Genomic DNA, 14,365 nt, shown 5'->3' with positions numbered 1-14,365 from the left:
AGAGAGATAATGCCCAGCCTCCCTCTCCAGCTCACACACCCTCCATAGCTCCCTATTGCCCTCAGAGCCAAACCCACCAGGTAACAGGCCAACCACAATTCCGGGCTCCTCTTCCTCCCTCCCCTCCTTACCCCCACCCTCTATGAAATGGCAAAGACTCTGGGCTTAGAGCCAAGCAGAGTAGAGTTCAAATCTTGACTTTGCATTTTACCAGCTAAATCTGGGCAGTTCCAGTACTCAGAGCTTCACTTTCCCAGTCCATAACAATGGGTGCTTTTGCTTCAAAGAAGTGCAGGCTCTGGGTACTGTAAAGACACTGCCCTTTACCAGAGGCATTGCCTGGGCAACTGCGGACTGATGGGACCCCAGGCCGGGGTTACTGGTGGAGGCCATGTTTGATGTAGCAAAGAGGCACCAGATTGGCCACTATCTGAACACAGTGAAAACAAACCTGAGGTATGCAAGGGCTGCAGGGGGCCCACAGATTGCACACGGCAACCCAGAAAGCAAACAGAGGATTGTGTCCCCAAAAGGCCTGGTCGCACAATAACACCAGGGCTCCGCCCTAGCCCACCCGGGGCCTCCACCGCCCACATAAAGGTGCAGGGTGTTTGCTGAATTCAGCCCTTGCTCAAACATTTGTTTTCAAGACAAGGCTCCTGCGGAGGCCCCATGACCTTCGGCCAGGGTCGGAGCCCTCAGCCGGGGTGGAGCAGGACGGAGGCACGTCCGGGACTGCGTGAGGCTGCACAGGGCTGAACCCAAGGGCTTCTCTCCAGGCCAGGGACTTGGGTCCAAGAGTCCCACAGTGGAAGAACACACCCTGCTCAGACCATAGGCCACCGATTCAGAACCTCCAGCCTTCATCATAAAAAGTAATTAAGTATCCATACGTGCTACAGCCTGGATGAATCTTGAAAGAAGCCAGACACAAAAGCCACATAGTGACTAATCCCAACTATATGGAATATCCAAAATAGGCAAATCCGTAGAGACAGAAAGTAGATCAGTGGCTGCTGGGAGCTGCGGAGGCGCACGGGGAATGACTGCTCATGGGGGCGGGGTCTCCTTTTGGGGTGATGGGAATGTTCTGGAACTAGATGGAGACGGTGGCTGCACGATATTGTGAATGTATTAAAGGTCACCGAATTACACACTATCTGATGTCATGTGAATCTCACCTCCACAAACACTAACAAATAAATAAAATAATTTAATAAAGAAAGAATCACAGCACTATGGAAAACAGTACGGCAGTTCCTCAAAAACTTAAACATAGAATTACCACATGATGGAGCAACCCATTTTTGGGTATTTACCCACAAGAATGGAAAGCAAATATTGAAGAGATTTTTGCACACCCAGGTTCACAGCAGCATTACACCCAATCACCAAACGTGGAAGCAACCCAAGTGCCACTGACAGGCAAGCAGACAAATGAAATGTAGTCCATCCATGCAAGGGAATATTAGCCAGCCTTAAAAAGGAAGAGGATTCTGACATATGCTAGAACCTGGGTGGACGTGGAGGGCATTGTGGTTAGTGGAATCAGCCAGTCCCCAAAGGACAAATACTGTACAATCCCCCTTATATGAGGCCCCTAGAGTCATCAAATGCACAGCGACAGAAAGTAAAATGGGGGTTGCCAGGGGCTGGGGGAAGGAAAAGGAGAGTTAGTGTGTTTTGTTTGGGGTTGGCTTTTTAATTTGAGGTAAAAGTGATAGATAACATGATATAAGTCTCAGGTGTACAACATTATAAGTTGGCATCTATATGCACTGCAAGGCGATCACCACCAAAAGCCTAGTTACCATCCATCCCCTACAGTTCATTCCTCTCTTCACCCTTTTTGCCCGCTCTTCAATCCCCTTGCCTTCTGGCAACCATCAATCTGCTCTCTGATATGAATTTGTTTTTGTATTGTTTTATTTGTTTATTTATTTTGTTTTAGATTTCACATGTGAGTGAAATTCATATGGTATTTGTCCTTCTCTGGCTTATTTCACTCAGCATAATACCCTCAGGATCTATCCATGTCATTGCAAATGGCAAGATTTCATTCTTCCGTATGGCTGAGTAATATTCTATTGTATATATGTACCATATCTTTATCCATTCATCTATCGATGGACATTTAAATGGTTTCCATGTCTTGGTTATTGTAAATAATGCTGCAATGAATATATATTTTCAAGTTAGTGTTTTTACATTCTTTTGATAAATATCCAGAAGTGTAATTGCTGGATCATTTGTGGTAGTTCTAGTCTTGATCTTTTGAGGTATCCCCATACTGCTTTTCATAGTGGCTGCATCAATTTACATTCCCACTAACAGTGTACAAAGGTTCCCTTTTCTTCACATCCTCACCAAATCTTGTTATTAATCTTTTTTATAATAGTCATTCTAACAAGTGTGAGGTAATATCTCATTGTGGTTTCAATTTACATTTCCCTAATTAGTGATTTTGAACATCTTTTCATGTGCCTGTTGGCCATCTGTATGTCTTCTTTGGAAAAATGTCTGTCCAGATCCTTTGCCCATTTTTTAAATCAGATTGTTTGATTTTTTTATTGTTGAGTTGTATGTGCTCCTTATATATTTTGGATATTATCCCCTTATCAGATATACGATTTGCAAATATCTCCTACCTTTTCATTCGGTGATGATTTCCTTCACTATGCAGAAGCTTTTTAGTTTGATGTAATCTCACTTATGTTTGCTTTTGTTTCCCTTGCCTTCGTGATCAGATCCACAAACACATTGCTAAGACCAATGTCAAGGAACTTGCTACCTAGATTTTCTCCTAGGAATTTAATGGTTTCAGGTTTTACATTAGTCTTTAATCCATTTTTAATTAATTTATTTTTTGGGGGGTATCATTAATATACACTTACATGAGCAACTTTGTGGTTACTAGATTCCCCCCATCATCAAGTCCCCCCCATATACCCCATCACAGTCACTGTTCATCAGCGTAGTGAGATGCTATGGAGTCACTACTTGTCTTCTCTGTGCTATACTGCCTTCCCTGTGCATTTTTTATTAATTTCTGTGTATTTGCATAAGCTAGTGGTCTATTTCATTCTTTTGCATGTGGCTGTCCAGTGTTCCCAACACCATTTATTGAAGTTGTCCTTTCTCCATTGTATATTTTTGGCTTCTTTGTCATCAATTAATTGTTTGTATATAGATGGGTTTATTTCTGGGCTCTCAATTCTGTTCCATTGATCTGTGTGTCAGGTTTTATGCCACAGCTACACTGTTTTGATTACTGTAACTTTGTAATATAGTTTGAAACCAGCAAGTGTGATGCCTCTACATTGTTCTTCTTTCTCCAGATTACTTTGGGCATAATGATAGGAAGTCAACCCAGCAAGAAGATATAACTTTTGTAAATATATATGTACCCAACAAAGAGGCACTAAATATATGCAAATATTAACAGAACTAAAGGGAGAAATTGACAGTAATACAATAATAATGGGGGCTTGTTTTTATATTTGGGTTCAAGGAAGTTCAGTTTTCCTCTGGACTGACTACAAGTGGGAAGGGAGGAATGATTCTCTATTTGGGCATCTTTATCTAGGAGACAGAGGAATGAGGCAAGGCTACACCGTAACTGTGAGAAGGGACAGCTGCTCCTGGCAGCCAGGAATGGGGACACTTGGCCATTTCTGTGGCTTGCCAGGAATGGGGACACTTGGCCATTTCTGTGGCTTGCATGGTGTTGTTGTTTCTGTCTGTGCTCAGACGTGATTATGAAGGGGTCTTCTTTTCCTGCTTTGAAATGGTTAGAGACTCACAAGAAATTGCAAAACTAGTACAGAGAGGTCCCATGCACCCATCACCCAGCTACCCCCAATAATACATCTTAGGTAACTTAAGTACATTATCGAAACCAGGAAATTAATATTGGCACAGCACAACTAACTAGGCTTCAGACCAGAGCAAGTGGATTTCAGGGCTCACAGAGGTTGTCTTGCTTGAGGTTCCATGACACCATGGAATAGCCAAGCTGGTAGACAGATCAACTCCCAGCTGGGAGAAGTCCCGGGTTGTGTTTTCTCTCAGCCCTTCCTTTTGGCCAAGGATGAATGAAGTCAAGCTGCAGTGCATTAATCTGTGATATCCAGCCTTTCACTACTGCCAGGATCTTGCTGATCAGGAGGTTGCCATAAAACATCGTCAGCCCCTTCTGCTCTTCTGATTGTCGTGTTTGGATCTCCTCATGGGCAGTTGGCTCTCTGAAGTAGAAATTTAAGACTTTGGTCAGGCTGCACTGATCAACTGCACCATAACAACTCCCCCAAACACCAAAACCAAATTATTTGTTAGTCCTTGTAATAGTCTTATATTAGCTATCTACTACTGTATAACAAGTAACCCCAAAAGTTTGCAGCTGAAAACAACTATTAACCTTAAAAATAAAACTGTCAGGTGACTGTAATAGGGTTTGTGGGGGGGACTTGGTGAAGGGGGGACCCTAGTAAACATAATATTCTTCATGTAATTGTAGATTAATAATAACAAAATAAATAAATAAACAAACAAACAAACAAATAAATAAATAAAACTGTCAGTTATTTTACCAGCAAAAATGGTCTTTTTGGGGAATAGCAGAAACTGCAATTTGGGACATGCAAAGTATAGCAAAGGCATAGGCAAGTTCAGAGACCAAAGGAGACCAAAGCTCTTTTACAGAGTGAAGGGGACATCTGAGAGGGGCTGTTGTAAGCAAAGAGTCCATTGGAGAAAAGTGGGACTTCAAGTATCATGGCTTCTCATTGGCTGAGTTGTGACAGTCTCTAGTTGGCTGGGCTGTTGCTGGGCAAGGAGAAAACCTTCCCTTTGCTGGGGTAGGCAAGTATAGGCTCTTACTATGGGTCTGCAATCAATGATGAGTGGTTGGGCATGAGAGTCCCCCTGCTGGCCTCTCAAGTCCATTTCCAATGAGATTTCCTTTGTTCAGGTTCACACAATAAGCATTTATGTCACTGTTTCTGTGGGTCAGGAATCTGAAGTTGCTTAGCTGGGTACTGGCTTAAGGTCTCATGAGGCCACAGTCAAGGTGTTGGCTGGGGCTGTAGTCAGCTCACTTGATGGGGACTGAAGTATCCTCTGCCATGATCACTCACAACACTGCCTGTGACAAAACATCTAACTTCACAGCACTAATGATCCAATAGAGACAGACAACCCAGACAAAATCACTTTTTTTTTTTTTTGGCTTAAACACATGTGGGATTTTTCTTACATAATGAGAAACCCAGAACTAAAAAGTTGCTGGCATGCCTTCACATGTTCAGTGATGCCACAGGCTTTTCCTTTTTGGCTTCTTTAGTGTGTCCTCTTTATCCCCATGCTTATTGCTTTCTGGTTGCAAAATGGCTGCTGCACCTCCAGGCATCATATCCACACGCACAAGGCGGAAAGCATGGGGAGGGAGGAAGCCACTGCATCTCCCTTTTATATTCCTCAGGACAGAAAAAGCTTTCTTAGAAATCCCCACAGCATGCTTCCAGTCATGGCCACCCAACCTACAAAGGAAGCTAGGAAGTTGGGGCATAGGAAACTATATAGACTTGTAAATGTAACCTTGGGAGTAATTTCTCATCATTCTGTGGGTGATATTCATCAAAAGTGAGTCAATAAGTCCAGCCCATGCTCAAGGGGAAAGGATTACACAAAATTGTGACTAGCAGGGGTTGGGGAGGAAATCACCTGGGACCATCTTGAAGGCTTCCCCTTACAGGCCCCAGAGCCAAGAGCCCATAGACCAAATCTAGGCAAAAAAACATGCCCCCAATCCAGCTACGGGTCTGTTTTCGAAATCCAGATAGGTTTTTCTTTTTTTCCTAGTCATCGATTGTTCAAATCAACCTACAGTATTATATTGCACAGCTTTAAGTGTTTGCTATAACACTCCCCACTGACTGCTTATGAGAAATCAACACTGGCAAATACATTTAAACAAGTCTGTGGGATTTGCAGAGCAGAAGCTATGTCTTTATAAGAAGCAGTCACATAGGAAGTCATAGTCTCAAATGGGAACACAAGAATTGTTTACCGCAGCGGATGTAAATCAAACATTGGGTCTCTTCAGGACAGAGATTTTCCAGGAGGAATTAAACAGTTCCTGCAAAAGAGGCAGGGTGTCTCTAAGGGGAACACATTGATGATTATAGTGAGAATAATCCCAATATTTATTTAGGTTCGCATTAGGGTCCGCTTTAATCCAGCATGACCTCGTCATAACTGTATCTGCAAAGAGCTTATTTCCAAGTAAGGTCCGATTGACAGGTGCCAGAGGTTAGGACTTCAGCACATTGTTTTGGGGAACAAAAGTCAACCATCCACATCTACCTTCTGAATTGTTTAAAGGAAACCTATTATGTTTTTGTCAATAGGATCAGGTGGGGATGAAGATGCAGCCATCAGCTGTTTTCCAGAAAAGTAGCTGTGATCTGTGAAAAATGTGCAAGAGTTTTATTCTTTCTTAAGTGCTGTAAGAAAACTGTAGGAGGTCACTAATGCAGGATGAAGCTAAGGAAGGGCGTATTTAGAAAACTTTTGGCCAGGTGATAGAGGGTGTTGTGAAAATTACTAAGGGAAAATCTGGCTGGAATGGAGCAGGGAGGCTAGAAGGGAGAGCCCAGCACCACTTGTCAGTTACAGGAAGACACGTCAATGAGCGCCTCCAAAGGAAGAATCAACCACAGGCCCCAACAGGAACACATGGACATTGCATTTCCTACAGGAAACTGGCTACCCCTGCAGCTCAGCCAATGAGAAATGGTCGTCACCCTAAATGCTTGCTTTTCTCCAGTGGGCTTTTGTTCAAAACAACCATTTCCAACGTCCTTTTTCTTCGATAAAGTTAATGTTTCTCTCCTCTGCTCGTTGGACTTGCTCACGGCTTTGCTACAGCTAGCATGTCCTGAACTGCAGTTCTCCACTATTCCTGGATAAACCCATTTTTGCTAAAATAACTGACAATTTCCTTTTTAAGATTAACCCTCATAGTGAGATAACTTGGGGATCCAAACGCGTTTGATCTTATTTGGCAACAGTTTAAACCTGGAAGATGGCTGGGGGGCGTGGGTGTTCTGAGATCTTTACTAAGTTTCATTTTAGAAGTCTCTTAGTTGTTAACATGATAATATTCTGGATCTGTTGTATTATGAAATGCATGCCACCTGTTTTTACTTTTTTTATTGACATACAATAAAAAAGTGTAGTTGATAGACAATATATTGATTTCAAGTTTACATCACAGTGATTCAACATTATCGACATCATTAAACGCTCACCCCAACACATGTAGTTATTTATGATTTGTCAACACTGAAAGAGGTTGTTATTGACTACTGTTTTTATTTTTAAAGGAGGATCCTAAGAAGTTTCAAATTGCACCTGTGGCTTGCCTTGTATTAATTTCTCCTGGACAGTGCATCTGTGGAGGGCTTCCCGAGTCGGGATAGTTCTTTAACAGAGGGAGGCAATTGTGGGCTTTCCTTCTTTGCAGAGAGAAGGAGGGTGGCTGTAAGGATGGAGAACGACACCTGTAAGGAGAAGCAGGACTATGTCCTCAGAGCTGAGAAGTGTGGGGTCTGCGAGTCTGGGGTCCAGGAATTTGGAGACCCCAGAACTCAATCCTGGAAGCTCCCACAGGCTCTCTGGTCACTTCCCCAGCTCCTACTCAAGGCAACAGCTCTTGGCTTCTACACCTGATGAAAGATTGACATAAACAGTGGTGCTGGATGATTCCTGTGTTACTGAGCCAATAGCTCTCGTGCTTCTCCAGCCATTTCACTGAACAACCAGGAAAAGAAGTTGTGGATCTGGAATCCAGGAAACACATTGTGCAACTGCTTTTTGTACCGTCTTTGCACTTCAGAAAAACCATGTTTCCTTTGACTTAAAAAGTATACAGTCATTGAAAGGTATTGCTATGAGCATGTTTTACTTAAATACAACCAACCTAGGAACAGGGGCTCTTCTTTTGACATGTCATCGTTTTTTGTCTTTTAATCCTAAATTTGGTAATAGAAAAAGTTCTCATAATAGTTTGGAATTCATGAAAAGTTGGAGCATTTGTGACGAACCCGATTGCTTCTATTTGTCCGTGCTTTTATAGGTGAACGAGTCAATGTCTGTGTTACCTAATGGCAATTTCAGGACACCTGGTGGGAGTTAAAGCACAAAAGGCATCTTCAGGGTTGTGTTATTCTGAATTTGGAACCGGCAGTTGGGAAAGGTAGAATTACTATGGATGGGTTGTTAGAGAAACTATTTAAGTCATAAAGAAAAGAAATAGTTACACAGCAACAAACAACCCTGGTTATTAGGAACTGAATGCTTTTCAAAGGTAAGGATGCTTCAAAAAACAATTTGGGAATATATCAAAAAGCGTAAGAGTTAACAATATTTGGAGGACAAAAAAAGCAATGCCTGTATGAAGTAGCAGCCATTTAAAGGGGGAAAAAAAGACCAAAATTCTAATTTTACTCACTGTGTACATTATTCTTGTAACAATTTGCAGTGAAGGATTTAGTAGATCTTTACATGTGTGTATTTAGGCACACAGGGGTATGTGAATATTCAAATATATAATAAGTGTAACACTTCTAATGGTAGCTTTAAATATAAAGATAGAAATTAATTTATCATTGCATGGAATAAAACCATGTGTATCATATAGAATCTGCCGTCTTGAGAAACTTAATAACTTTCATAGTAAACAAACACAATCATACCCATTATCTTGCATATAAAAATAATATAATAAAATTAAATTTTTTATTTATAATAAAGTAATATATTAATAGTATAACAAATCATTATACTGTAATAATTTTATTTAATAAAATATACTCTTATTTGCCTGAAATTGTTATATTATTATATATATAATTGTTATATATCCAACCATTTATCTAAATTATCATCTCTAACCCAGTAACCAATTTTTCTTCTTTTTTTCCTGTCTTGAGAGAAAAGTAGAGGTCATGAAAATAAGAACTGTTTAGCTGTCTTCCCCATGAACATCAATTTTAATAAATTTGAGTGGTAAAATAAATTTTACATCTACATAGACACATACATTTTACATATATGTAACAGTATTTGCATATCCTGTTAAGGAAAGACATTGCAAAAAATAAGAGCAGATAACAATTATGTTTAATGACCACATTTCATATCACTTTCTTTCTTAGAAAGTGAATTCCTTTTCAATTGCTACCATGGCAAATGACCACAAACTTAGAGGCTGAAAACCACACCCATTTCTTATCTCAGTTTCTGTGGGTAGAGGAGGTGGGCACAGCATGGTTCACCGGGTTCTCTGCTCAGGGTCTCATGAGGCCAAAGTCAAGGTGTGGCCCGGCTACCTCCCTTACTGGAGGCTCTGAGGAAGAATGTGCTTCCTGGATCATTCTGTTGCTGGAAGGATCTAGTTGCACGGAGGGAGGGGGGTCTCCAGCCCCCTCCATCTTCACACCCGGCAATGTGGGGGTCCTCACTTTGCTCATCTCTTCTGCCTGCAGCTGGAGACAGTCGTCTGCATTTAAAGGCGTGTGTGATTAGACCAGGCCCACCATGACCAGCCAGGATCATCTCTCTATTTTAATCAAGTCCTTAATCTTAATTTTATCTGCAAAATCCTTTTTCTCATACGCCTTAAGTTATTAGGATCCAGGATCCAGGGTGAGGACATCTTTGGGGGTGCCATTCTGCCTACCACAGAAATTGTCCACGCATCCAAACATTATTCATTAATTAACTCAGTTACCTAACATTTTCTTATAGGTCTGGAAATTACATTTTCAGCAAACACACAAAGTCCTTGTAATTTGTGGCATTATGTATGTCATTTGTGGCACCAGCATGGACTCATATACCATCAAATTCAACCTTTCTGAAAGAAATCTGTTCTACTGTATGTACACTTAGAAATGTTTAAGGTGGCCAATTGACTGTTGTATGCTGTAACCACAATTAAAAACAAAATAAACATAAAAATAAACCTATTTCCTTTTCACTTTGTTGAATATAATTCCACATTCATAGTTTGAAAATAAGTTATGGAAATATCAATGACTTACTAAACTCATAGAAACAATAGTGGAAATTTAGGTTGCTTACATGATGAAAACTTAACTTTCCTCTTGTACAAACTGAAATACTGTGTTGGCAATTTTATTTGGGAAATGAAAATGTAAAGCTCCTTAATTATTCTAAAAGCTCTTTTATCTCGCAACAGTAGCAACAAGGCAATTATTTAAATACACTTCCCCAAGTTCAAATTTTTAAAAGCAAAAGATGCACAAATGAATGTTTTTATCTTTTTTAGATGTTTTTATATGTAACAACTTTATTGAGATATAATTTGCATACCATACAGTTTGTTCATATACAGTGAACAATTCAGTGCAATTTAGTATATTCACAATGTGTAATCTGTCTAGTTCCAGAACATGCCCATGACTCCAAAAGGAGATCCCCAACCCCATGAGCAGTCACCGCCCCACCCCGCCATCTCCCCTCCCCAGCCCCTAGCAACCACCAATCTGCTTTCTGTCTCTATGGATGTGCCTGTTCTGGATGATTCCATATAAGTGGAATAAAATACTATGTGGCCTTTTTTGTCTGGCCTCTTTCACTCAACATCATGGTTTTGAGGTTCCTCCACATTGTAGTGTGTGTCAGGGCTTCATTCCTTTTTGTGGCTGAGTAATATTCCACTGGGTGGATGGACCACATCTCATTTATCCACTCATCCATTGATGGGCATTCAGGTTGCTTTCACTTTTTAATGATTGTGGACAGTGTTGTTATAAATATGCATGTGCATGTACAAGTTTTTGTGTCCCAGGTTTAGCTATTTTGTCCCATTAGCTAGAATAACACTCCAAGGACATGCACAGTAAGACAATGCTTTTCCTTTAAATCATCTTTAAAGTTTTCCAGGTGAGGAGAAAAGGGTAAGGGACAGAAAAAAAGCAGAGTGGGCTTTAGACATGACATCCCATAATCAAAGGATCATTAGGACTCTTTTACAAGGAGAGGGGAGAAATTTTGGTGCAGGAAAACCCATTGGACATACACATACCCACACAAAACAGAGAAAGTCATCACAGTGGCTTTTAACATTAACTTAGGCCCTTGACAACCACATCAAGCCACAAGATTGCAGGAAGCACTTATTACAGACACCTCCAAAGGTTGAAACAAAGGAAGGGTGTCTCTTATGTTAGGCAAAATGGTCTCTCTATGTAGCAGGGCACGACAGGTGACCTCCTTGTGACAGCTTTTTTTCCTTTGTTTTCTAAGACCCCTGTCCAAGGACAGGCCCCACAGTGGCCACTGCAATTCCAGACTGCATTCCAAATTGTCCCTACCAAGACAATACCAGCAGGGAGAGGCTGTGTATAAGTTCACCTGACAGAAACACGAAAGATGCAGGCATCTGGTTCAGAAGAAGCATACATTTTGATCAAGGTCCCATGAGAATGGCAAAGACTATTGGGATGGTGTCTGTGCAAATCTGAGTCCCCAGGACTTTGCTAAAGACTAGTCAATAGCCACCAGGGGCCAGATGCACCCCTGGCTGCAGGCAGATGGAGCTAAAAAAGTATTTCTGAGAGACAGAGAGAAAAAGGATCAGAGAACATGCCCTTATAAGGGTTTCTCTTCTTTTTTTTCTCTTTTTCTTTTAAGATCCCAAACTAGTGCAAAGTTGTCCAAAGGATGCTAAGCTGAGATATTTGGAACACCTCCACACCAGCACTGACTCAAGAGTTACTTATCGAGTCAGGCCTGTCCTCTCTCTACAGACATCCTCTTAAGGACACACAACACTCAAGGTACTTGGAGTGAGGCAAATGGTGGTCCCCCCAAATTATGTTCGTCTCCTGGGCCCTGGAACCTCTGACCATGACCTTATTTGGAAATAGGGTTTTTGCAGATGCAATTAAGGTAAAGATCTCAAGATGAGCTTATCCTGCATGTCAGGCGGGCCCTACTTCCAGTGTCAAGTATCTTTGGAAGAGACAGAAGAGAAAGTAGACACAAGAAGGAGGGAGAGATTAGGGGGGATGCAGCCACAAGCTGAGGAATGTCTGGGGGCCCCAGAAGCTGGAATAGGCAAAGAAGGGTATTCCTCAAGGGCCCTTGCAGAATCCTGGTTGGCAACATAAGGGTCTTCGTGGAATCAAGGCAGGACCTCTATGCCTGTTGACACCTTCCAGCTAAACACCACCAGGAACATACCTGTGGTCACACAAAATTGCGTGTATTGGCTCTTGCAATGGGGCTTCATGGAGAATCTCCAGAAGACAGTGTTAGGAGAGGCTTGTTATAAAACTAGGACTTACGTTAAATGACTTAAGGAGGGCTCAAGGAAGTGGTGCTTGCTTTGGGCTGGGTGCAAAGAGCAGGGCAATTCTCAAGGTATTTGAACATTTTGAACGTAGGAGTCAGGGTGGGGGAACCCAGTGGGGCCAAGGCTGTATTTACAAGTGCAGAGGAGAAAGGCCGTTGTCCCTCACATCAGTCAGCAGGCAGACAGGGAGGTCTGGCCGTTTTCATGACATGGGCAATGCCCTAGTTTTTGTCTGTGGTCAAAATGGAGGGGTCTTGTTTTTGTCTCACTCCATCCTGGCCTTGTCTCATATGAGGTTCTGTGAAATTAGGTTCAGCAGGAGAATGCCACAGCTCAGCTGTGGACACTGGGCCAACTCCCAGCTGACCACAGTCAGGACCTGCTTTCTTCTCACTCTGCACTCACCACCCAGCTTCTGAGCATGTTGTTCCCTCTGCCTAGAATGCACTTCCCTCCCATTCTTCTTCCAACTCCACCTAAATGCCAGCTTCTTGGAGAAGGCCTCTTTGGTCACCCAGCCCGCCAACGTCCATAATCCATTCTCAGCTTGGGGCATATATTCTAGCCCTGGTTAGGATCATAATTTTTTATGTGACTTCCGGATTGTGAGTCCCAGAAGACCAAGGACCATGTCTGTCTCATTCACCACTGTGCTCCCAGCACAGGCCCAAAGTAGACCCTCGATACTTATTTGAAAATTAGAGCATCTAAGAGGTTCTAGGATGTCAAAACAGTAGAAACCAAGAGTCCTCAGGACTTGCAGCCGCCGCGTATGTGCCTGGAGGGAGTGGAAGTCCCCTTGAAGACTTAGCTTGTTCTGGAACGATTCACTTGACCTGCACTCCTAGTTATGTCAATATGAGGTAAGAGGCTCCCTGCCCCCAGGAAGGTGTCACAAGCCTGGCCCTTTAAAAATTTTCTATTTTATTAATTTTACACCTGGCTCTTTAACAGTGGAAGGTTAACTAGATGGTGCATGTTGCCTTTGACACCTCCAAACACACCCCCTTACTGAGCAATACATGTTCATGTGGAGCCCCTCTTCTGGGTGACAAACACCCTTCCAGGTGCACAGGCTCCATCCTCCAGGCATCACAGCCACGGGAGACAGAACACAGAACAGGTCAACACATGGATAAAGCAAGTTGATGTTACGAGGGAAATAAAAAAGAGGTCTTGTGATGGCGCACCAACCACTTGGAGAGATCAGAGAGGACTTTCTCAGGAAAGGATATTTGGGCTGAGGCCTGAAGGATGTGAAGGACCTGACCATGGGAAAAGCTGGCAACAGAGAGTTCAGTATGGGCAAACCCCTTGAGGCAGGACTGGGCCTGGCAACTTGGAAGAAAGATGCTAGTATGGCTGGGAGCTGAAGGAGGAAGGGGAAAGGGAGGGAGGGGAGATGGGGCGGTGGAAGGAGCCTTGCAGGGCAGCGAGAACCCCCGGGGAGGCTCTAGGTCAGGGGAGGCATACATGTCTGACTTGGGTCCCAGCAGTGTCACTGGAGCAGCCACTCAAAGAGAATGGACTTTGCAGTCCCAAAGCCATGCCCTACTTCTCTCCCCACAGCCAGGCCCAGTGCAACCATCCTCAGAACTACTGAGACAGGGACCGTGGGTGTAGTCAGAGTAGGGTGGGGGCCTCTGGAAAAAGCAAGGCAGGATATTTGCAGTCAGAGCAGTGTAACTACATGCAAGGAAACCCCCTACTAAAACTCTGTGTTACACATTCAGCTCTAGAGTCACTCACTCTTCAGTGAGATCAGTCGGTGTACCCCAGATAAAGAAGAGTAGCACATGTTTATTTTATGCTAATCATTTATAATCATGTGTAAGATCCACTTTAGCACACTAAAAGGCCCGGGCCTGTGTGCTGTCTTTCCTCCTTCAGATCTGAGGAAGTGATTTTGCAAACTGGGCAAACTAATTGAGCCGCAGGCCTAGCCGTAACACAGTAAAAGGCAGGAAGGATTCCACCTTA

This window comes from Manis javanica, chromosome 13 (genome assembly GCF_040802235.1).
Source record: "Manis javanica isolate MJ-LG chromosome 13, MJ_LKY, whole genome shotgun sequence".
In the NCBI taxonomy this organism is placed as follows: domain Eukaryota; kingdom Metazoa; phylum Chordata; class Mammalia; order Pholidota; family Manidae; genus Manis; species Manis javanica.
The sequence above is the reverse complement of the archived record's forward strand: the minus strand, read 5'-3'. Positions refer to the sequence as shown.